This window comes from Ambystoma mexicanum, chromosome 6q (assembly GCF_040938575.1).
Source record: "Ambystoma mexicanum isolate Mex_15411 chromosome 6q, UKY_AmexF1_1, whole genome shotgun sequence".
Lineage (NCBI taxonomy): Eukaryota > Metazoa > Chordata > Amphibia > Caudata > Ambystomatidae > Ambystoma > Ambystoma mexicanum.
Window position 1 is genome coordinate 340,189,467 of NC_090937.1, and position 25,431 is coordinate 340,214,897.

Genomic DNA, 25,431 nt, shown 5'->3' on the forward strand with positions numbered 1-25,431 from the left:
GGATGATGGTTGAAGGTTGTTGATAGGGCATCACTGAGAGAGTCGGAAAAGTTCCTGTTGTAGCCAGGGGTCTTCATATGAGTAGAACGCTGTGGGAGGTAGCGGGGAGAGTTGGAATTTTACAAGCAGTGATTCATAATCTGTGCTGCAGGCTAAGGTGTCCTTGAGAAGGACTGGAATCTGGTGTTTGTGTAGGATGGCTAGCCCCCCTCCTCTTCTTGGTCTGTTCTGATCAATCAGGTTGCATCCGGGGGGAATGGCTCGTGTGCAATGGGTTCATAGTCACCTTCAGACCAGGTCTCTGTGATGAAGAGGATGTCTGGGTCTTCATCTGAGATCAAGTCAAAGATGTTAATTTAGTTTTTTAGAGACTGACCTGATGTTGAAGAGAATGCAAGAGAGCGATTCCGTTTCAGGGGAAGGGGGTGTTTCTGCTAACAGTGTGGATCAGTGTGTGTTGTTGGAGAGGAAGGTGTGAGCTAGAAGGCCTGGGCTTGCAAATGCAGCAGGGTGTGTTGTTGTAGGAGAAGGGGGTGGGGAGAGTGGTGGAAGCAGGGGAAGGGATGGGGTGGCCAGAGAAGAGTGTGGGGGGGGTAGGTGGGCAAATGGGGAAAAGGGAGGAGGGGAATAGAGCTAGGACTGAGTTGGGGTGGGTGGGGAGATTTGGGAGCTGTAGAGAGGGGACAAGAATTGGGATCAGTGATGGAGCATGGGAGAGGCGAGTTGGGGCCAGAGGTGGCTGAGGCCTTGGCCCTTTTGTGTCTTCCGTGTGGCCCACTGGGTGTGGGCAAGAGCGGGGGGCTGTTGAGAATGGAATTTTGGCCAGGGTGGCCTTTTCTGCACTTAGCGATGGGAAGTGTGAGTTGGCGGGCTGAAGGGGGAGGACATTCGGGAGATGTGGGATGAGGGAGCGGAGGCAAATCGGTAGGGGGTGGGAGTGGATGGGTGGGAGGATCTGGGCAGGTGAGACGGGGAGAGGCTGGAGGGGTCATTGAGGTTGGATGGGTGTGAGAAGAGGGTGATTGGAGATGGGGTGGTGGAGCGTTTAACTGGGATTGTTGAAGGGGGCAGAAGGGGCTGCATGTAATGATGGGGAGGGAGGGACTAGACAAGGGAGAGGGCGGGTTGGCTGGGTTGGACATTCATAGGCTTTCTGGAGCACCAGCATGCTGCTCTGATTACGGTAGTGTGAGGCATGCTGTCTATTGTTGGGTAAAGATGCCTGTGATTCAAAGCTCACAGAGGTCGAAAGACGCACCTGGGTTCATATAGGATCAGGGGAGAATGGAGCTAGATTTAACAGAGCAGGGGAAATGCACCAAGATTTAAACAACGTAGTAGGGTAAAGATGTACCTAGATTTAAAGAAATACGGCAGGGGAAAGCACCTAGAGTCAGACTCACAGTATTTGTAAAGAGTACCTAGAAATTAAAATATCACTTCAGGGAAAATGCACCTGGATTCAAAAGAATCCAGCCAGTGAAGATAAGCGCACCTAGCTTTAAAAGAGCACACCAGGGGAAAGTGCACGTAGAATCACATGCACAGTATTTGGAAAAAGAACTAGGATTTTAAAAAGAGCACAGTAGGAGAAAAAGCACCTGGGTTTAAAGGAACACAGCAGGGGAAGATGCACTTATATTTAAAAGGGTACACCTACATTTAAAAGAACACACCAGGGGAAGATGTGCCTAGATTAAACAGGGCACACCTAGATTTAAAAGAGCACAGCAGGGGAAGATGCATCTATATTTGGAGAATGCAGCGGGGGATATACACCTATATTTAAAAGAACACAGCAGGTGAAAAATGTACCTAGAATCAAACTCACAGTAATTGGAAAAAGTACATATGATTTAAAGAGCACAGTGGGGGAAATGCATCTAGAACCTAAAAGGGCACACCTAGATTTAAAAGAACACAGCAGGGGAAAATGCACCTAGACTTTAAAGGGGCATACCTGAATTCAAAAGAACACAGCAGGAAAAATGAAACCTAGATTTAACAGAGCACGTCAAGGAAATGCATCTAGATTTAGAAGAACAAAGTGGGGAAAATGCACCTAGAATTAAAGAAGACAGCAGGGAAATGTACCTAGATTCAGAAGAACACAGCAGCGAAAATATACCTAGATTTAAAAGAACACAGCAGGTAAAATGCACCTAGATTTAGAAGAACACAGCAGGGAAAAAGCAACCTAGGTATGACAAAGCACAACAGGGAAATGCACCTAGATTTAGAACAACATAGCAGGGAGAATGCACCTAGATTTAAAAGAACACTGAAGAGGAAAATGCACCTAGAGTTTTAAAGGGCACACCAGGATTTTAAAGAACACAGCAGGGAAAATACAACCTAGATTTAAACCCCAAGGTCAGTAAATCAATTTTCACATGAAGCTGTTGGTGCAGCAGTTGTCCGATAGATTACATGAACACAAAAGGAATTAGCACAGCAAGGACGGCAAGGAGAGGAGGTAAAGTATAATGGTGCAGTTAAAAGAACATGGGCCTCATTACGACCCATGCGGCCACGGAATGTACGCTGCCGGTAAGAGACCGGCACTGTACATTCTGGCCCGCCACATTACGAGGTCTGCAGCGGGTCCCGCTGAGGACATCTGGTAAAACCAGGCATCCTTAGCGGGACCCGCTAGCAGACCAGGATGCTGACAACCATTGTTAGCATCCTCGCCATTCCCGTTGAGCCCTATGGGGGCTCAAATGGGAATGGGGATGTACCGGGTCCGGGTCCTGGTCCCGGGGAAGGGAATTACCAGGCCCTCCAAGGTCGGAATGGGCCGGTAATTCCCTATTCCTGCAACCCGGACCCGGTACCCGGTATGAGGGTAGCCATGACGCTAAAAGCATGGCTACCTCCATACTCGTAATGAGGCCCCATGTTATGAAGGGACGTTAGGCATTTCACAATAAGTGGAAGGGTTAAAACAACAAATATAGAGCTTCCAATGGAAGGTCAGGTTGGGCAATGGAATGGGCATGTAGCAAGAAGTGATGGCACAAGGGGAAGTAATGGAGAAGGGTGAAAAAATGTGTCAAGGAGGGGTTCTATGTTATGGGTAACAATTGGATTGGGCAAAAATATTACATTGGACAATGGGGTAATGGTGAGGAGAACGGAGGGGCTGGAAAACTGGCAATAAGCTATTGCACAAAGAAGTGTGGTGACTAGGGATGCAATCGGTGGAAGGAGCAGATGGTGTGTGGGACAGCACCCAGAACGCGGGTGTGTCAATGGCACAATTGGTTTTGGGGATGGCCCAAGGAGCACTGTACGGTAGGCTACAGGATCAGTGTCATGAGTAAGTGTCAGGAGTCGTGCGGGCGATGGTTGGTAGAACGGGTGGAGTGGAGTGAGCGCTCTGGACGGTGAGCAAGGGTGTTTGGTACATAAGATGGGGGTTTTCTTTAGGTTAGATTCCTGGCAGGGTGCACTGGGTTCTGACCTCGTTGGGGGAAATGGCCGATACAAGTTACGGTGGAAGGAGCCATGTTTATGAAGTGGGTGGCTGGTGTTGTGGGACTTTGGGAATTCTGAGCAGAAGTGGTGGTATGTTATGAGGTGATGGGGTGAGGATAAACAGCCGGTCATAAAAAGGGTGTGCCAGACGAATGGGGGCGGGGGTGAATAGGGAGAGCGCTGGCTCTGAGATTTTTGCAGAAAAGGTGCTGCAGATTGGTAGTAGCTATGTCTTCCGACAAGGTGGATGAAGTTAAGGTTAATTTTAGTAAGGGGAGGGGTCTGCCGTCGTATGTGGGGTTAAAGCCTGGGGGTTGTTGATGTTAGTGATTGTATGATTAGGTGGATCTGGCAGGATATGTCCAAGGTAATGATAAAAGAGCGAGGGGCGGTTATTGTGACCTAGGTACCAGGATCAGGAGAGAGGTACAGCAGGGTGCTGGTTGGCTGAGGACCAAGGTATGGGGATAAGGGGCAGTCTAGTGGACCGAAGTGACAACATGTTTGTTTATACGGATTGCACCAAGGTGGTGGTTCAGTTATTATAGTCGGCATGTGAGGGAAAGTTTGTGGGTACGCTTTACATAGGTGTTGGGGCTTTCAGGTTAACGGAAGTGGGGGTTGCAAATGGGGAAGGAGCTATTGAAGCAAGATGGAAGTTTGGCGAAGGAGGGTTTGAACATCTTGGTGAGAAGCATCAAATGAGCTAAAGAAAAGGGGTGTGTAGTTAATGGCAAGGGGGCAGAATTAGTTCCGGTCAAGGACGAAAGGGTTGGTCAGAAGCATGACATCCATTTGGTGGGATCGGATTTTAGTTATGAGCAGGGGCGGGGGGGTGTTAACAGAGGAAAAGGTTCGAGGAACGTTTTCAAAGGGGGTTATGGGGAAGAAAGGACATTTTTGGTTACACTGCCATTGGGATAGGGGGGTACTAGAGGGACGTGGTTTTGGTTTAAAGTAGCAGGAAGATTAGCATTTGGGTGGGGGAGCTAGGGTAGGTATAAGGAAGATCAGGGAGACGGGGCCGAGAGGAATTGAAGAGGTGTGATTTGAAGAGGGTACAGGCGTGTAATATGTTTCTCATGATTTGTTTCTTTCAGCATATGTGGTACAGCTGATGAACGTCATAACAGAGATACAGATGTGCGATTATTTGCTGTAAAGTTGCCAGGCAGACAAGTGTGGAAGAAGATGTTTTGATACACATGGGAAGGAAGACAGGAACATGTTTTGGTGAGGTGATGCATGGGGCGGTTCCCAGGGCAGCGAGTACCACCGTTACTGATGGGAGAAAGGTGATGGAAGAGGGACATGCGTGCTGGTAACAAGAGTAGTGTAGATAGGGGAAAATTATCTAGGTAAAGATCCTGGGATGGGTTTCTTGACAGAAGTAAACACAGGACTTGGTCATCTAAAAAGGGATTTGGGTGTGGGCACGTTGGGGCGAGGGTCGCTGCAAAGAACGGGAAGGTGCGTACGATCAAAATTGGGGAGCAGTGTTAAGGTATGAAAGGGTTTCAAGGAACAAATGCTAAGGTCGATAGAGTGTGGGGGTACTTGTCAAGGGGGACAGGTTATGCATTTTTGGTGTGGGGATGATGTGATACGACAGTGGGAAGTTTGTGGGAAAGTGGAGAAAGTTCAAAGGTAATGGGTGGGGTTGGGCAGAAGAAAGGATGGCTACGCGACTGATCTCCTCTGCAATATTTCTGAGGTTAATGGCCCGATTACTTAACAGTAATCTTCATCAATCCGAGCCCAAGTCTTCCTCGCCATAGGCCATCACCTCATATAGATGTCAAGAACTGTGAAGACAAAGACTCACAAAGAGGTAATGGCTAGATTACTAACTGGTAATCTTCATTACTCTGAGTCCAGGTCTTCCTCGTCATAGTTCTTGACATCTCTATAACGCGAGTCCTCATAGAGTAAGGACTGCAACGTGGAAGACGGACAAAGGGGTAGTATTAGATTCCCATCTTTCCTTTCAGTCACAAAATGCAAAACAGACCCAGACATTAACTACTACCTTTGGCTATTAAGAAAGAAAAAAGGCATTCATTTAACTTGCTAAATTTAGATCGCATTGCAAAAAACACTGTCAGCAAATACTACATTTCACTGTTATGAAAAAATAAACTGTTCATTTCACCTGATAAATTTAAGTCGAAAGTCCAAAGTAAAATTTTATTGCAATTTTTTGCAACTTTATTTCGGTAAATGGATTCAAAAGTTATCAAAAAGCATAATACCATATACATTTCACAACAGATGTAACATTTTAACATCTGACAAGTATTTATTAAAAGTAGAACGGTCTGGGCAAGATGGTGGAATCAGCGTATACATGTGTGTGTCGTGCCCTCCATGAGAGTCCAGGGAGACGTCAAAGTCTAGCCAAAGGTCTATTAGCCGAGAATGTATGGATGCCAGAGAGGCGTATACCTCTTCATTATAATTGGCCCAAGACTACTATGAACCATGGGTGCCACTCTCTGCTTTTATTTCTTGTGAACACAATGCTTCGCCAGCAGAGAACCATGTTTAACAAATCTCCTTTTTACAACTCAGAGGGCACCCAAGTCTCCAAGGAGACCACAGGCAGGACCATCTGACAGAGGGACACCTATGATCACGGACAATCAGCCGCAAACTCTATTTCAGATTCCAACCACCGGAACAGGGCAATTCTGTCTCATGCACATGTATCCCGAGTCCTCAGATTTACACCTGGGGCAACAGTCCTCCCACTCTAAATAAAAACATGTTTACTTTGGTTGGGTTATAATGGAGTCTATTAATTGCTTCAAATGGTGTTACACTAAATCTGGAATTGAAGGAAACCTATTTATTAAGGGCGCCCATATCTTGCCATTGTTCAGCCATGAACACCAAACCTAAATCAAGCTCCATCCAGTGGGGCATGTTGTTGGACCAACTTATATAAAGTGGATACGATTTGCCTACAACCAGCCAAGCGGAAGACATCTTAAATACAATGGTGGGTTGGTAGGCTTTAAAGGGAACACAGGCCATTTAGCCTGGCATGCAGCCCGCATTCATTGGTATCGGGAAATCGTAATGGACCCCGCCCACACTAACCTGAGCCAGAAACAAACTAGCCTTCAGAAAACATATCACCCAGCGTGTGTGGGTTATATAAATCAGAATGGTACATTTCAGAGTGGCCAAAATACCGAAAAAAAAATACTGAATTGTTTATTTATCATTTAAATTGGGGGGTCTCCCCAAACCCCCTGTTTTCTCCCCCATTTTAAACCCACCCCAACCCCACCGATTGCAACCCCTTACCCCACTACCATACCATATATATTTAATTAAAATTTTCAGTATTTATTCGGTATTTTGGCTTTCCCAAGCAGTAGGACAAGTGCTTTGTCCAAAGTGGGGACAATATTTGGAAGACCCCAAATTAGGATAGCCTTACTTTAAAGGCTGGAAAGATGAAACCTGAAAAATATGCTCTGCCAAGCGCCAAGCCAAACCCTGAAGGGATCAAATGATCATGTATCTGCATATTGAATATTGACAAATCCTGCAGATGCAGGTTGTTCAATTCTAACATCTCTCGGGAGGATAGCTCAGCGGCAACATGCTCACCTTGGAAGCAAGACGTCACAGAGCCACACAGGTTCGATCCCCGGTCCGCGCTTAGAAACCTCTGGGTATTAAGTGCGTTGTAAATAACCTATCATACCATATCATAATATCGGGGAATGTAGTATCTGTGTTGTACCAAATGGAGGCAGGGGTGGACTGTCCTACAGGGAGCTGTGGAGATTTGCCAGTGGGTCTCAGCACCATGGACCTCTTTTGTGTGGTTACCTATTTTCTTTTCCAATTGTTCTTTGTGGGAGAAGCCCCATAAATACTTCTTAAAAGGGTTGGACTTGCTCACACAGTGTAGTATGGAGCCACATTGAAAAACAGTTCTAGGGCCACTTTTGGTTCCCAGTGGATCCTTCAATGGAGGTGAACTTCACCTAGCTAAGAACTTGGAGCCTGGAGACCTGGAGCCTGAGTGTAAGGCCAGGTTATATATAACAATTTCAGCCAAACAGTGCCAGGGCGGCTCCAGATGCACTCCAAGTCCATTCTTTTGAGTTTAGTGACATACATAAGTCCAAGTCAAATTGGAATGTGCTGAAAACAATAAAAGAGTTTGGGCAAAACAATCTTCTTCAGCTGTGAAACCCGACCTATCATAGACATTGGGATTCTGAACCATTTCTACACTTAAAAAAATGTTTTGTAATGTATAATGACAGCGAATAGAGAACCTCTTCAGCTACATAAAATAACATACAAATAGGTAATGGCATCAGGTGCCCTGCAAACTCAATGACGTTTTGAGGGAGTCAGCGTGGACAGGGAGAAATAATTCAAACTTTTACTAATTAACGTGAAGGCCTGAATGGAAACCAGCTCTAAATTGGTATTTTTGATTTCTCTTATGAACAGCAGGAGAATGTCAGTGCAGAGTGGAAAGATCTTGCAGGTGTCTCCAAATCAGAAAACCTGTGAATTCTCTGATCTAATCAAATTTGCCAGCGTATCTAACACCAAAGTAAACCAAAATGGTGACAGGGGGCATTCCCCAGCTTCTGAGAAGCCATGAGTGGGCATTCAAACACTCAGTATGGCAGTGGGTTTACTTTAAAGTAACCGGATGTAAAACCTAAAATAAGGACCATACCCTCAGTGCTCCATCAGCAGGAATAAAAATGCTCCAGAGACAGAATCAAATGCCTTTTCGGTGTCAAGAGTAGCAGCTATAGCGTCAGAACTTGGATTCACCTGAGAAAGGATAGAAAACAGTCAACGCAGATTTAGCACTGTTGCAGGACCAGGTATAGATCCAGACTGATCTAGATGAACCAAGTGGATCATAAATGGTAAAAGGTGGTTGGCCAAAGCTCTTGCAAACATTTTGATATCAACATTAACAAACAAAAGTGGGTGATGTGATCCACAAACATTCCTGGTTGGTTAGACTTTAAGGGAAGGATAATAACCGCCTCTCATAGTGCGAATGGAAGTGATCCCACTGTACGCGCCTCCACATGCAGTTTCAACAGATATGGTGCCAACAGAGCTTGGTATTCCTTATAAACACAGGGGCCTGGCCATACGACCAAGGGGCCTTGCCATTAAGGACATCCTCTACTGCACACAGGAGCTCAATTTTGAGCGGGAGTACTGTCGGCACAGCCGCTTTGGGGGACAACACTGACATTGGAAGAACATCAAGAAAGGTTAAACCGTTGTCATCGTTTTTTTGTCATTCCACCTAGGGATGATGAATATTAAAAAAGGTATAATTTATATCAGAACCTTTAGTGCACATATTAGCTTCCTTATTACAAATTGCTGATGCAGCACTTGCACCCATTTCGTCTTTTATCAGGCATGCCAGTGCCCTCGCAGGCCTGTTATTCTCTCCACATCCCCTTGCCATGGTAGGAACAGCAAAGTACTTTACCTCCCTTTTGGCAGCTCTACATAACACATCAAGAGCAGATTTGATTTCGCAATCTCCGGCCAATTGTTGACTAAATAATTGACTTCGGTAACCATTGCCGATTCAGAATAAATTGAGATAAGTCAGAGCTCTGCCCCCTAACGTAGGGGGCGGCGCCAAGTGCTTATAGTGGGAACTTCTGAGTCTAGTGTTAAGTACTTGGGTATACACGTGGCTTGCTCAGCAACCTTGCAATACATATGAAACTATAGCTCCTTATTGACCGAACTGCAAAATAAAGCTAAAAGGTCATCCATCTTACTGTTATTTTTTATGGCCAGAGGATCACCAGTGAAAATGGTATTACTTTCTAATACCTGTATTTGTTTGCAATATTCCAATTAAACTTACCACCCAATTTTTTAACATGGTTAAATCGATCCTTACTGATCTTGTCTGTGGGCGGGGGCGTTAAAACACCTCACATTAAATGGGCAACATTGGTGTTACAGTAAAGTCACGGGGGTCTGAACGTGACTAACGTGGAAATGTATGATGTACAATGAAACGGAGAGGAGGGTGAGAACCTCAGTATCTTGCCTAATGATATTAAGTCATAGGAAAAATAGTTTGTTCAGATTGTTCGGAGCGTACCAATAAAGCCTTGGCTCAAGGATGTATGAATCCAGAAAAGAAAAAGAACTAGGAAGGAATCCCTAATCCACGATACGCTCACGCGGTGCTCTCAGAACAAGTTGCAGCAGTTTGGTAATGATTCCATATAGCTTCAGAAATAAGGTTCATGAGTCTTTTGGTACAAGGTTTCCCGATTACTTTAATTACATGGAGAGGCACTGTACATCCACAGATGTGTGTCCCAATCTTATCAGCCACTCCGTCATCAGGGCTGGACACCTTTGTAGTCTGTGATCCTTACTTTTTGCTGAACACGAGGACACGCCAATAAAGTACTCAGGTCTGCATTAAATGATGGCATAATGACCGCTTCATCGATTGTGCTGCATTTTCACCAAGTGAAATGTGACTGAGCAAGAAACAAGGAGGAGGACACAGAGCCCCAACCCCGCACATGGAGCGCTCAGATGTCTGTGGAGTGACTGGGAACTCCGCAGACTTCTGAGTGCCGGATTTAATGGGTCCTTGTGTTCATCCCTAATCCCATTAATGATAATGAACTGAGTATCCGGTATTTTTATGTTACCCTCTTACTCTCGCCCTCTTTAGAAGCACTCACTCACATCACCCTGACACATTATCCTTGTTTTGGGATTTTAGAGCACCAAAATGCCACTTATGTTGTCTTGTGTCCGCTCTCACACGTGTGACAGTAGCATATGGAACATTTCCATTTCCAAGTAACTTTTTGGCTCCTGTGAATGTTTAAAGCTCTGCCTGTACAGTTGTTGAAAAATCTGGGAGTAGAAAGATCTGGCTGGAGATAGTGAATCTCAGCCTTTTCCCTAGCATGTTGAAGAAAAAGCTCTTGTATAGTGCAGATTTCTGGTGGTGATTGGTTGCGGGGCTGGTCCAGGCTTCAGTCTGTGTGCCAGAGAGCAGTGCATCTTTTCAATCATGAAATGAGGGGAGATTGTGGGGCAACTCAGCAATGTTTTCAGAAAGTCCTCAACAAAATATTTCATGCTGCCCTTGTTCTCAGATGCTCCAAGTATGCAAATGTTATTACTTCAAGTATGGGATTCCAAGTCCTCACATTTTATTTTAATGTGCTTTAGGTCTCTGGTCAGGTCTGTCACTGAGTCTTGAAGGTCAGTCACGGTATCCTTTGGAGCACTCATTCAGGTTTCTGTATCCTGTTGCTTGGCTTTATTGAGCTACTGTAGCTGTGATGGCATCTGGCTTGGTATTAATTGAGGCAAAACTCTCGTTCATACTGTGATGGACCCTCTTCATATCAACAGGTGAGTGCAACACATGACAGGCAGATTGAACCTCCTTCTCAGTCACCAAGATAGATGGGGATCCGGCTTTAGACAAAGATTTGGGGGATTTTGCATTGCTGCCCTGCTTTTTATTATTTCCTTGAGTCATTGTCAAGTATTTACTAGAATGAAGTGGCTCTACCGCCCAGCAATGCCCATGGAGACCAAGGTATGCAGAGAATAGGAAATGATCCAGAGCTGTCTGTGGCCTCACTGTTTTCTTGCTGTAGCAGATTCACCTGATCTAGAGACCGCCCAGTCCAATACTCTCATTTGAGGATGACATAGCTCAACTGTTATCAACAAACACTAAACCCAGTACCCAAACCCTCCTCATGGGTGAACTTAACCTAGGTTTCAATGATCCAAAAGATGCCAATGCCATAGCCCTTGCTAATTCCATCTCGGCACTAGGCTTCAAGCATCGGATCAAGAATCCCACAAATATCAAGGGTCGGACGCTTGACTGGATAGTTTACTTGAATTGCAATACTGTCATAACCTCTAACATCAAATGTCCATGGTCTGACCATCACATTATCACTTTCAATATCCTCTTAAACTCAGGGCCAATCAAGCACCCCCCCGGTTGCACCAGCTACCTTATCCAGAAACAAACAAAACATCACAGCCATAAATATTCTACCACTACTGCACCCTATTCTGGCATGTGACATCACAGAAACTGACAATCCATCCACTATGGCAGACCATTACAACCAGACAGTCCTTGCTGCTATTGGTAATTTAGTTCCTCTTGTTATGTGCAAAGCTAGGCCATTAGCCCACACCAACTCATGATTCACGCCTACACTAAAAACTCTGCACAATGCAAAAAGAACAGCCAAGACCATTTGGAAAAAATCACCTAATGACTCAAACAGAGCAACATTTGTTGAGATGGCTAAAAATTACAAACAAATCGTCATCCAGACTAAAGGTTCCACCTACAATAAGAGAATAACAAATGCTAAATCAGGAACAAAGGAACTCTTCCCCATCCTGAGAGAATTAGAATGCCCAGTACCTCCTTCTGAAGTTTGTAACAAAGAATCCAGCTGGTGTTTTAACATCTTGCAAGCAATGTCCAATAAAATACCGATCTTACAATCCAAAATTGAACTTAAAAAAGCCTTAATACAACCTACTGTGCCTTCTCAACAGTCCCTTGCTGTAAAGCTTACCTCTGGTGCCCTGCAGGAGTGCCTGGTCCAGACTGTGCCGAAGCGTTGCCCCCACTGGAAATCTTGCTATGGTGGATACCCAAGCCACTCTTTCCTCCAGTGGCTCGCTGAAGAACGAAATCTCCAGTGAGCAGTGAAGTTGGGAGGAGCCCAGTAGAACTCGGAGCCTCTGGTAGGATGTGCAAGGAGGGTCTGGATGAAGACTATGTTTAGATGAAGAAGGTGGGCTGGAGATGTCAGGTATGCATCTGACTCCAGTTGCTTCACTGTGAGTAGGGATCCAGGCCAGCTGTGACACAATGGATCGTGAATAAGTAAGTCTTATTCGTAAGTCTTTGTATAGCGCTGCCTTGTCTTCTTGGGGTTTCTAGCAGCTTACTGCGCAGAGAGCGGCTTGTTTCGTATTGTTCGTTCTTGCCAGGAGACGTGGTGCGCTTTAACAAGTCTCTTTCTCTCTTCCGTTCCACAGATGCGGTTCTCGCGAAATGCTGTTCCGGATGGCTGCAGCGCGAGGAATGAGTGAAGCGGCTGTTCGATTGTTCAGGTAAGTTTGTTTTAAATGGGAAACTCGGGTGGGAATTTCAGTAAACCTCAGGCTCTTACTGTAGTTTTCTCTGTTTCAAGAGCTGTGGTTGCTGCGGACTTCGATCGGCATCGATTCCAAGTAAGTATCAAGATGGAGGCTGAAGCTGGGGTCAGAGGATGAAGTCTTCGGGTAAGTATGGCTGCAAGTGAGTTGGGGCGTGCACCGGTAAACTACAGTCTCCGTGCACATGAAAACAGGAGCTGTAAGCATTACACTGCTGTGGCAGGTATCAGAAGAAATGCTCAGGTCTGGGGGGTGTTCTTTTAGCCTCGGACGCGCCCTGTTAACACTAGACCACCAGGGATGTCAGATCTTCGGATCTGCCGGGGGCCATTTTTAGTTCCACTACAGGTTCAGTCTTGGTGGCCATGTTGGTGTGGGTCAAAGTAGCTCCTAATAAACGCCTGCGCCAGCCAGCCACCCTGCATGTCCAGCCTCTTCCTACACTGATATAAGAGGGTGTGCCTTGGAGCCTAATGCATGTGCTTTGTGTTCTCACTGGGATCATGACACTTGCCCATTCGGGCAGCAATATGGGTCCGTAATATGAATTCACACCAGACACCAATACTGAAGTCTTAAAAATGATCACCAGTCTCAAGCGTTCTAGATGCCAAGGTGACCCTTGACCGGCAGCAGTCATCAAAGACTACGCAACAGATCTAACTCTCTTCATCACAAGGCTTATCAACGCTTTTTTCGAAAACAGTACTGTCCCAACCAACTTGAAAAAGGCATGGGTACTCCCTTTACTACAAAAGTCTTTGCTTCACAACAGTGCTTTTTTTACTCAAAATACTGGATAGAGTATCTTATCTCCAGATACAAATCTATTTGGAAGCCAACAACCTCCTTGGCCTCCAACAATCCGGTTTCCGGCCCAGACAACGGGACAGAAAACAGCTCTACTGGATTTAAAAATTCAAATGGACGAAAAGACAAAGGTAAATTAGCTCTGCTCCTGCTACTAGACCTTTCTGAAGCATTCGATCTGGTCAATCATAAGATTCTTTGTAACCATCTAGCTTCAGTGGCCCACTTCTCATCAAAAGCAATTCAATGGATACAATCCTTCCTAATGGATAGAACAATGAGAATCTGCTCACCTACAGCAGCAGCACAGCCAAGCCCGGTCACTTGTGGCATACCACAAGCTACCTGTGTTTTTGCGACACTCTACAATATATTTACAAAACCTTGGATGACTTGGATGTCACCTACACAAACTATGCAGATGACCCCCAAATCCACATCCCTATCTCTGGCTCGTATGTCATAGATTCCGCTTCTCACAATGTCATCTACCAAACTATCCAAACCTGAATGGCCCAAAGCAGTTTTTGTTTGAAAAAATGGGAACAGCACACAGCCAGAGCTAAGATCATATTAGAGAAAAGGGGCTCAGCAATAATAACCCTCTCAGCGAAGCATGGACATTGAAATCTAGCTCCCATATTTGAGATATTTGAAGCCCAGGCAGTTGCTGGTGCAGTGTATGGTGCAGAGATATGGGGATGTAGTGATGTACACATGTTTTAGCAACGGTCGAAAATAAAACTCTCAAAGAATTACTCCTACTGCCTCTGAGTTCCCCCAATGCTACTCTCTATCTGGAACTGGGATGGCAATTGATTGAGGATAGAACTGCCCTTAAGCCGTTGCACTAGTGGCTATGCCTCTGGTTAAATCCCAATCTCCAATAACATCAAGATGCAACCCTAGATGTTTTATTCAGTGAGGGTGGTAGAAGCCTCTGCTGGTTTAAGCATGTCAGGAGCTGGCTGAGGAGATTGAATTTAGAGAACCTGTAGTCAAAAACATTAGGTATCTGTAAGGCTAGCAAAGATCAGGTGACTCAGGCGTATAAGGAGCATGTTCTAAAGAAGAAATTAGACAATATACTCGGGCCATCCTACCTGACATTAAATAGTTACACAGGGATGGAAATCTATCTAAGGGCAGATGAAAGGCCCTATGCCCGACTCCTTTTCATGAAGTTAAGATTAGGTATTCTACCCCTTGCATGAAAAGGTGCACGATGGAATACTATAACTTCTGCTCAATGTCCCCTTTGTATTGATTGCGTAGAAAATGTTCAACTTTTTTTTTCTATGTCCAGCATTTTCAATTATTAGGCAGAGAAATGTAGAACACTGTCTAACAACCGATAGCATAAGAGATTGGTAAGTGGAGAGGTGTTATGCAAGAGTACCATCTTTCATGATTCCACTTTTGCTGTTACGGACTTCTTGCACTACGCTTGGAGTAGCATGAGAAGATTTCTAAAACTAGTCGGATAATAAATCAGAGAGATAACGTTTAAGATATGGATATTAATACTTTTGCTAAGTCCATTATATCTCTCTTGTCTAAAATATTTTGAACTATTTTGTACAAGGTTTTGATTGACACTGTGAAAACCATTGCATTCATTATTTAATATTGTATTGCTAATTCATATTGGTTCTAAAACTAAATTAACTTATTTTAAGGGAAAATGTTTTCAGCCCCACATGTAGTGATCTATAGACACATCATGATTTGAATCTGTACGTTTGATAAATGACATTTTTCATATTTAAACGAAGTGGAATTTTTCTTTTAATGTGTTTCGATGCTGGCAAATTAGCTGAAATAAAGTATATTTCTTGGTTGACTGATTGGAATAGGGCACACATACTTCAAATTCAGAATCAGCCTTGTTAAACAGAGTCAAAGGCAGACGGTTGCTAGAGCAGTGCAGTAGTAGACTTTAGGTGAGGGAGAGGAAGAAAAGTAACGGGATTTTGTTACAGGAGAGATAGAAATTTAAAATGGGGTTTAGTCAAGGGCCAGGTAAAAAAAGGATTTGGTTGGGAGACATTTCGAGCATTAAAATAGGATTTAGCTGCTAGTGTGGTAGGACATTAAAAATTGATTAAGGCATCTTTTTGTCGCTATGAGTCTATTTTGGACCCAGAACATCATATCATTGTTTGTGAGGCAGGCATGAGATAAGATTACATTCAATCAATTGCATTAAATCAATACAGCTTCCTTTAGAAACCAGAACAGATATTAAGTTGCAAAGTTGCAGATAACAAATCTTAGCATTCTGTTTAGGCAAGAGAGTGAATTCAGGGTCTGTGGCTGAGTTTGTCAGCTTTGCTTTTCAATACAAAATAATAACAATGGAGGAGAAAAGAATCATAATTGTTGGTAGGCAGATAGAGATTGCATTTAGTGCCTGCAAATCATTGTGCCATCTTTTAGTGGCCAGCACAACTACCCAGGTTGCTCAGACCCTGAGCACATTCATAAGATCAGAGCATGGCTCAACAATGAGATAAGAAAATGACATAGGACGGAGAACATTTTGTGAAGGCGACTGAATTAAGATGGTCATCACTTCTCACAACCACTGAATTTCATAGATTTTGTTGCAATACATTGGATCAATGTATCTCGTCTTAACTAAGGTTTTTTCAAGGATAAGCTACAATACATTATTATTTTAGTGGCCTAATAGTTTAGTTATTTTGCCAGATCAAGCATCCATCAGAACCTTTTATTTAAGCAAAGGTGGTCTTTCCTGGGTAGTTAAGGCTCAGACACCAAGTAGCAGGGCTGAGTGTGGTCTCCAGGAGAGCTTGTGCATGATGGTCTATATCTATTAAAACCCTGGAATTATGTATGGTTAGTTAATAGTCCCCTGCTTACTTGAGAAAAGACGTTCACTGTAAAAAATAGGGAAGGGGACTACAGTTTGACCAATCTTTACTTCTATTGGTGGCCATGAGAGGGGTGTGGTGAGGTGGAGGAATCTAGCAGTGAGAGTGCCTTAATTAATGGATAAAAAGAGGGAAGAGTCTGGCAGGAATCAGAGAGCGGTGGGAGGCATACATTATTATGTCACAACCAAGGTGTCAACACGCAGAAGGTAATGATCTCATTTCTCAGTATGAAACAATGTGGCAAAAAATGCTGAGCTGGAAGGCTGCACCAGTCAGCAATGGTCCACCTATCTTGAGTTTCACACAGGCCATTACCAAGGACTCAGGGTCATTACTGGCCAGTGCATCCGGCAAGTTAGCAATTTATCATCACATCGTCATCGACATTAACTCTGTGGGTGAGCTAATGAACAATTTATTGGGGAGAGAAAAACAAACAACAGGTACCTGGGAGAACCTCACCCATTGTTGCCCTTTAAAAAAAAATTACAAAAAATAGAACATGGAAATGGCACGTCTCCAGTCGGAGAAATCTGACTTGCTGCATGTGCCAACCTAGATGCAATTACGAGATAATCCATGTCCTGGGGAATGGATTAAATATTCAATGGGACATTTTTCTATATGTGAGTGCTCCACCTAATCAGCAAGCAGATGCGTGATGAAAGGAATCCTGTGCCAGTGTGTCTGCATGGGGCCAAAAAAGATAAAGAATAGACAGAAAGGTTAAGCAACAACTTACAAGGAGTAACAGACATACTGCACTGCAACGTACTCAACGTAAGATCCATGGCAAAACACATAACAGAAATGTATGACCTACTAAGCGAGGTGTCACAGATGCACTCTTTTTCACAGAAACTTGGCTTTCAAGCAACTTCAAGACTATTACTCACAAAGCCATACCAGACAATTTCAAAACTAATAGACGCCAACAGTGAAAAACATAGAGGAGATAGAATCAATGGCGCACTAAGACCACATCTGAGCCACACGACTCCCTTCATTGCAAATGCCTCCTCATCAAAATGAAGCTCAATCATCAAGCCAATGTACTGTTCCTTCTGATCTACAGGCTGCCATCCTAGATCCCGAACTTTGCAACAAAAAACACTGACTCCATCTCTCACCTTTCCACCTATCATGATAACTTAGTAATCCTAGGGGATTTCAACATCTGGTTCGATTTGAACCAATAAATTAAGAGGTTTTGTCCACACTAATAAATGACAGCAACCTTGCCAGATCCCCCAGCAACCCATGCCCCCCAGGCATCTACAAAGAAATCCTCAACCTCAGCACCCAAGCATCTTATTTCCGACTATTGATGAACCTATCCCTAAACACAGGATAGTACCAAAATCCTTCAAATCTGCTTACATCAAGCCACTCCTAAAAAACAAAACAGGTAGCACAGAAGATCCCACAAACTACAGACCTATATCAACCTACCCTACCACATGAAGCTACTGGAGAACAATGTATGCAGAATCCTACTCAACCACGTAGAAACAAATGGAAAACTCGACCAACACATGAGAGGAACAGAATAAGCATTTCCAGCCATATGGGATGACCTAAAAATAAATGTAGACAACAACACACAATATGCCTTCATACGACTGGACATATCAGCCATGTTCAACACAATCAGACACACAAGACTAATTGGGAGACTGGAGGAATGTGATGTAAACGAGTTCACTTTACAATGGCTAACATCTTTCCTCATTAAACGAACTGAAAGAAAGTACCTAGCACCGTTTACCTCTAACACCAAAAACATCTCCTGTGGCATACCACAAGACTATAGCCTCTCCCCACTTCTTTTCAACATCTACATGTCCCCCCTAAGGAAATTCGTTCGAAACCACGGACTGACAGCCTACAACTACGCAGATGATACGCAACTCATTGTCAAGTTAGCAACAACCCAATACCGAAACAACACCCTCAACAATTGCCTCACTCACACATACAGCTCAATGACAACTAACAATCCCAAGCTAAACCCATCCAAAACAGAAATAATGATCTCACCACCAGAGCATAACAAAACAGATACACAACTGAATTGCCACCTGGCCTGGCAACCCAACCAGAAGCATATCGGCCATGATAAGGAATCTGGGACTACTCATGGACAACAGACTCTCATTACAACCACAAGTTACCGCTATAGCAAATAAATGCTTCCACCTCCTGCAACTACTTAGAGGGATCCTTCCCTACCTCCTCCCCACAGAACTCTCACAATCATCACCCTAGTAATATCAAGAATCGACTACTTCAATAGCCTCTACCTTGGAATGCCAGAACGGCTCACAAAAAAACTCCAACGCATCCAAGACACTGCAGCAAGGATACTCCTGAGACTAAACAGAAGAGGCCACATCACACCAGCCCTGAGAAGCCTGCACTGGCTGCCAGGAAGAAAAAAAAACGCATTCAATTCAAAGCCCTCTTCATCGCTCACAAATCAGTACACAAACAAGGAACCGAATTCCTCCAAACCAAGATCAACCGCTACCAACCAGGAAGAAACCTAAGATCAAACAACGAGCTCCAAATAGAAACAAAACAATACAAAAAAGGAAATTTGGAGGAACTGCATTGTTACGTCCAATTGCCAATCTATGGAACCCAATTCCGAAGGAGATAAGAATGTGGTATGCACTGCCATTGACCTGGCCACCTACAAGCACCAACAGAAAAGCACAACCTCTATCCTTTCCCTCTTCCCTCACTAACCTCTCCAGCCAACTTTCTTACAGAACCACGTGAGCGTGTGAGTCCATGCTAATGGTAACGGTATGCAGTATAAGTCAAATTAACATAACATAACATATAGAAGAAAAGAAACACACTTTGAACCAGAGTTGCAGCAGTAAATACCCACTGTTATCATAAAAAAAATGATTGAAAGACAAAGAGAGAGGCAGCCTGGAGATCTATTGAATACTTGTGTTAGAGGAGGAGCGTCCCTCAAGTGTAAGTTATCCTGCCGATGATTACAATCTCTTAGGGATCTGATTAGAAGACCAGAAGATTCAGGGTTGCAGATCAAGGTCATTATCTTTGGCAAAGAAGCATATTACAACCACATGCACCTCTTAGTTTGGTCTTAAACAAAGGGATGACCAATAATGAGAGGAGGCAGAAGTAAAGGTCTGGCATCCAGTATGTATGCATCCTGGTGGAATGACCACTCATAATAAGGTAGAATGTCTTATTTTGGGAATTGATGGGTTCCTAGCATTAGAAAAGCAGGACATTGGTGACAAAATTATACATAGAGAAGATTATGTTGGCTCCAGCGAGCAATGACCAGAAACTAATCCTGGGCAAATAGGTTTGGCTGAACCATGGGTCATCTAATTCCTTTCTATATTTGAGATCTGCTGACCTTTTCAGACTTTAGAGCTTTAGGTAATTGTGTTTGTGTAGCAATATCTTGCAGGGAATCTGCTTCTGGCGCTTTTCAGCAATCACTGGAAATCATTCTGAGAGGGACAAGGGTTTCCTTTGCTGTTTACTTCAGAGTGGGACCTTTTACATAAACTACTAAGCTTCGATTTCAGGGGTGATTTTAGGCATTTCTGAACAGAATACACTTCGATGTTTCTATTTCTGTGCACCATTTTACAATAGTATCAGTATTTAATTGACACAGTTCAGGCAGGCATGCGTTTTTAGGGCAATACTAAACCAAAAAGTCGGCCTCAGTTACTGCTCAACCTGTAGGTTGTGAACATTCTTTAGTCATTACACTCACATATTACAACATCCTCAGAAGCAAAAAAATAGCATTGTATTTAAAAACAACAGTCACAGACGCACAGCGTGCCATCAAGACTGACACAATTGATACCAAGTGTGAGGTTTATCCTTCAAAAGATACAGAACAACAAATAAAAAGTCAAAAAGTGGTTGGAATCTAACATGATCAGATTCTCTTTTAAAAAACAAAATCTACATCTTTCATTCCCTCAAGTTGGTATCAGAACTTCTTCAGGGATGTACGTAGGGCCAAGAACATAAGAAGTCCTCCGTGGTTGTTAGGCATAATCAGTGCAAATCTATAAAATAGAACACAAACCGGATATGACAATTTTCCCACTAACTGTCCTCCAATCGGGATGACATCTGTGGGATATATGCATGCATTCAGTGACAATTTGAAATATTCCTAAGCTTCAGGAGTATCTCCCACTAGGTTTTCTCTAGGCTCCTCTATTTGCTTGCTATTTTGCCTGGGGTGGCAACTCTTTAGCTGATTGATGTGGACCCACTTTTTCTCTGTCAAGTCGCTCTTGGGGATGCGGATTCTGTAGGCGACTGGTGAGATTTTGTCCACAATTTCAAAAGGTCCCTGGCAGCTAGGCAAGAATTTTCGCTCTTTGGTTTGGTTCCTTTGGAAATTATACAAGTAGACCCTGTCTACTACTTGATATTCCTTTTTGGTTATCTTCATGCTGTCTGCAGATCTTTCTAGATTCCGCTGAGCATACGGAAAAGCATGTTAAAGGTGTTTTCTCAGAGTCTCAACATACTCATGAGTTGTGGAGGCGTTTATTAGTGTCTGCTCTTGTGTTCTGTAGAGCAGATGCTGGGGTAGCACCATCCTTCGTCCAGTCATCAGCTCAAATGGAGACATTTTAATTGCAGAAGAAGGGGTAGATCTGATGGACATCAGGACAAGTGGTCATCGAATATCCCAACTTGCCCCGAGTCTGCCACAAAGTTTTTTAGTATGCTCACAATGGTTTTATTGTATCTCTCAACTCCACCACTAGAGGACAGCGGTATGCAATGTGCAGTTTCCTTTTTACCCCAAGTATCTCGCAAATCTTTGTCATCACTTCGCTGATGAAGTGACTACTTCGGTCTGACTCAATCCTTTTGGGTAGTCCAAAATGCGAGAAGATGTGATTGATCATCAGGGCAGCTGCTGTCTCTGCCTTGCAATTTGGGGCCGGGAGACATTCCACCCATTTAATAAACAAGCTTGTTATGGTTAAAATGTACTTGTTCCCCTTAGAGGAGCTAATCACGGGCCCGATGAAATCTACTTGTAAATCTGACCAAGGCAGTGTTATCCCCCTCTTTTGGAGGGGAGCTCGGTGTGTGAGTGATGTTGGCTGAAATTATGCATACACAAGACATCCCTTCAACTATTGGTCGAGGTCCTGCCCCATGTGTGGCCAATATGCAACCTCTCTCAAGATTATTAATGTAGTACTAAACCCCCGATGACCGGCTGTGGTCACATCATGGGCGTGGCTTAACATCAGGCTTCGGAATGAGGTTGGGACCACCCACTGGTCACAGTCAGATACAGATCTCCTCACCAACAAATCGTCTTGGATTCGGAACATTTTTGGACATTTCATCAACACTCTGAGGTCCTCTTTCCCAATGCAATCGGTATTCATCAGGGGAAAGTTCTCAGGGTCCTCAATGTGTTGATAAAACTTACCAATGGTTGGATCCCTTTTTTGAGCCGTGATTAAATCAGCATCTGGGGTCTCCTTACTCCACTGGGCAGTTGAGAGTTCATTGTGAGCATTTGTCTGGGACCTAGTGATAGCAGTGACCTGGATTTCCCCCAATAGGGACTCAATCTCAAGGAGATCCCCTTGTATGGCTCTGGTTTTGGCCAGCTGATCAGCTAGGTCATTCCCAGTTTTGTCTGGTCCCTCTATTCTGGAATGACCCTTGATCTTTTTCCAGTAGATGGTCATCCCACTAGAGGTGACCAGATCATCCATACTTTGTATTAGCTTGCCATGTTTGACTGGTTTGTTGTTAGCACGTAGCATGGCCCTGGTTGTCCAATTAACCAGGTGCTCCACGAACCCATTCTGGACATAATCTGAATCAGTGATTATAACCAGTTTGTGGAGTTGGTGTTGGACGGCAGTGAGGATGGCTTGATGAACTGCCATCTGCTCTGCCACCTGACTATTACAGGGACCGATTTTGTACCCAGGAGAGGGTTCCGGGGCATCATTCACCCAGGCATTCCCAACGCCGGCCACCAGTTCCTTTTCCCTGTTGTTGTCAACATGGTAGGAGCACCCATCCATATAAACAGTGGGCATTCCCTCGCATTTGTCTTCTTCATAGTCTTTGTGCAGGGAATTCAGGTATTCCTCCATGTTGTCCTGGATTTTAAGACTTTTGTCCTAGAGACAGTTTTCTATGGTACAATCATGCAAGTCAGCGAGACCTTGCGCGGGGGGACTCTTCTTGTTTTGGCCATACATGACCTCCACAGGAAAGCCTTGCATTGACAGACTCCAGGAAGTAATTCTGGAATTACTCACATTTCTGGGCCGGATTCTGTCACTTTGGAGATATTGCAGAGGCAGTTGTGGAGTCCCCACTATGATGTGTTCCCCCTGGATGAACGGGTGGTAATTTTTCAATGCCCACACTGTTGCCAGGAGGGCCTTCTCACAATCATTGAATTTTTCCTCCACAGAGGATAAAGTCTTACTTGCATAGGAGATGACTTAATTGACCTTGTCATGCTTTTGATATAATACTGCGGTCAAGCATGTATTGGAGAACCCTGTCTCCAAGAAGAACTCCTTGTTTTCGACAGGGTAAACTAGACAAGGCGCTTGTGAGAGGCTTCTATTGAGTTGCTTTACTGCCTCGTCTTGCTCTGGACCCCACTCCCACTTGACCCCCCCCTTCAACAGATGATCAGGGGTCTTGTGATCTCTGCGTAATCTTCAATGAACTTCCTACTGTAATTAGTCAGTCCAAGGTGGCTCCTTAGCTCACGCAGAGTTGTGGGGTATTTTAGTTTCAGGAGTGCTTACACTTTCTTTTCCTGGGGGTAGAGACCCTGAGGAGTTATCTCATGCCCCAAGAAATTGACACGGTTCCTGCACCACTGTGCCTTTTGGAAGGATAGTTTTGCTCCGGCAGCCCTCAACTGCGTCAGAAAATGACGGATTTCAGCTATGTGTTCCTCCACTGTTGAGGTTTTGATCAGAACATCATCTACATAGGCCAGGTTACCCCTTTCACCCAAGTCGGGCATGACCTTGTGTAAGAATATGTTTAATTTGTTGCCGGAGTTGATGTATCCGAAGGGAGTCCGGGTCCATGTGTCCTGCTGCCCCCCGAAGGTGAAGGCCAGCTTGTATTGGTCCTCCCTACTGACAGGTACAGTCCAGTACCCGTTGGCCAGGTCAATGGCAGTGCATACCTTTGACCCCTGGATCTGGGCCAGCCCTTGGTCAATGTAGGGGAGGGGCCATCGGGGTGTATGGACCTATTTGTTTAGCTCCCTTAGGTCAGCACAGAGTCTCCACTGGCTGTTGGGTTTTAAAATCCCCTGTACCGGATTATTAAAGGTGCTGTGGACTGGACGAATTATCCCACGGGACTCAAGGTTTTTGATTATTTCTGTGAGGGACTCCATGGATGCGAGAGGCAAGTGATATTGCTTCACAAACACTGGTGTCATACCAGGGTCTGTGGGAATTGTTGGTGTATGGATTTCGGATCTTGAAAATCTAAGAAAAGTCGTTTCAACTTTTGCTTCTGCTTTAGAGTCTTGCAGGCATCAGCTAGGTTGACTTGCTCTTCAACCATTTGCCTGAAGCCCGGAAAGACCTCTGGTTTGGCTATTTCAGCGGCCTCCTCCAGTTGGGTGGAGAAGTCCCTGGTTAAAGTATTGACCTGGACAGCGGGTTTCAGGCAGGGAAGGCAGTCCTTGTGGACTTGGAAGATCACCTCAACCCTCCTGAAGTCACAGGTCACCTCTTCCTTACCATAAGGGCAGGAAGAGTACACCAGAAAATTCCCCCCATGCTGGGTGAAGATTCTGTCCAGTGTTATGTCATTGTCACTATCACTGTCAAAACAGTCATTGGGGATTAGTCCTATCAGTCCATTACCTAAATCTATGGAAAAATGTCGGTCATCAACCGCCATTCCAATAATAGTGCTCCTAAGGTTGCTGTTATCCATCAATATTGGAATGGTGTTGTGCTCTAAATTGACTAATGGTGTTGGGATTAACCCAACCGTTGATGTTGGAGATGGGCGTTGAGGTGAACATATGCGTCAGGATTTTGCAGTTTCTGTCCTCTTTTAATTTTTACTTCAAGTGGGAATAGTCGTGTCCATCCTGGGATGTTGACTTCCCTCTCCAATTTGAACTTCAACTGCATATGGCAGCAATTGGGTTGACCGAAATGCTTTTTCTGAATCATCAAAGTCCATGGATTCACCCCCTAATCGGGACCAGGCTTTGTAGTTTATCAGGTCCAAATTAATGGCAAAGCGATTGAGAATGTCACCGCCTGAATAGAATGCAGCAGGGACATCTCGCACAACCCAACAGTTATGTACTATGTTTTTGTTGCCTATAGAAATTTTAAGCATACACCTAGGCAGGATATGTTTGGAATTTTGAGTTTCCAGGTCCATTTCCCATTTATTAATCAATTTAAATGTGGGAATGGCTGGATCATTCGGAAGTATTCGCAACATGGCTTTGCTAATGGAGCTCTTATCGTTGTTCACGCACACTCGGGCGAGAACAGATTCCTTCCCCTCATTTAACTGTATAGGGATGAATCACTGTTCTCTAATCTTCTGAATGTCAGCTAAACTTTGAGCTGGTCTCTCATCACTCTTGACTATGGAGTTGGGATTTTCCGATTGTGAATTAATATAGAACTTCAGAGTATTTCCTTCCAGTGTGGAATGCCACTTGAAACTGGAAGGAAGGTTGATTTTCAGAAATGGAGAGGAATTCCCATCACCAGATTGTTGTCCCACACCAATTACTGTCACATCAGGGAAATGGTGGTTTTGAAAATGGAACTCAATGTGATCCTGTTTTTATTCAACCATGTGGTATGTGCCATTTAAACTAACATGGTTGACACTATGTTTTAATTTTATTGGCCGGTTAGTTTGGGTCCAGAGGACCTTGTTCACGCAGTCTATTAGGGGGGACAACCTTCGCAGGATGTCATTCCCCAGTAGAAAGGGT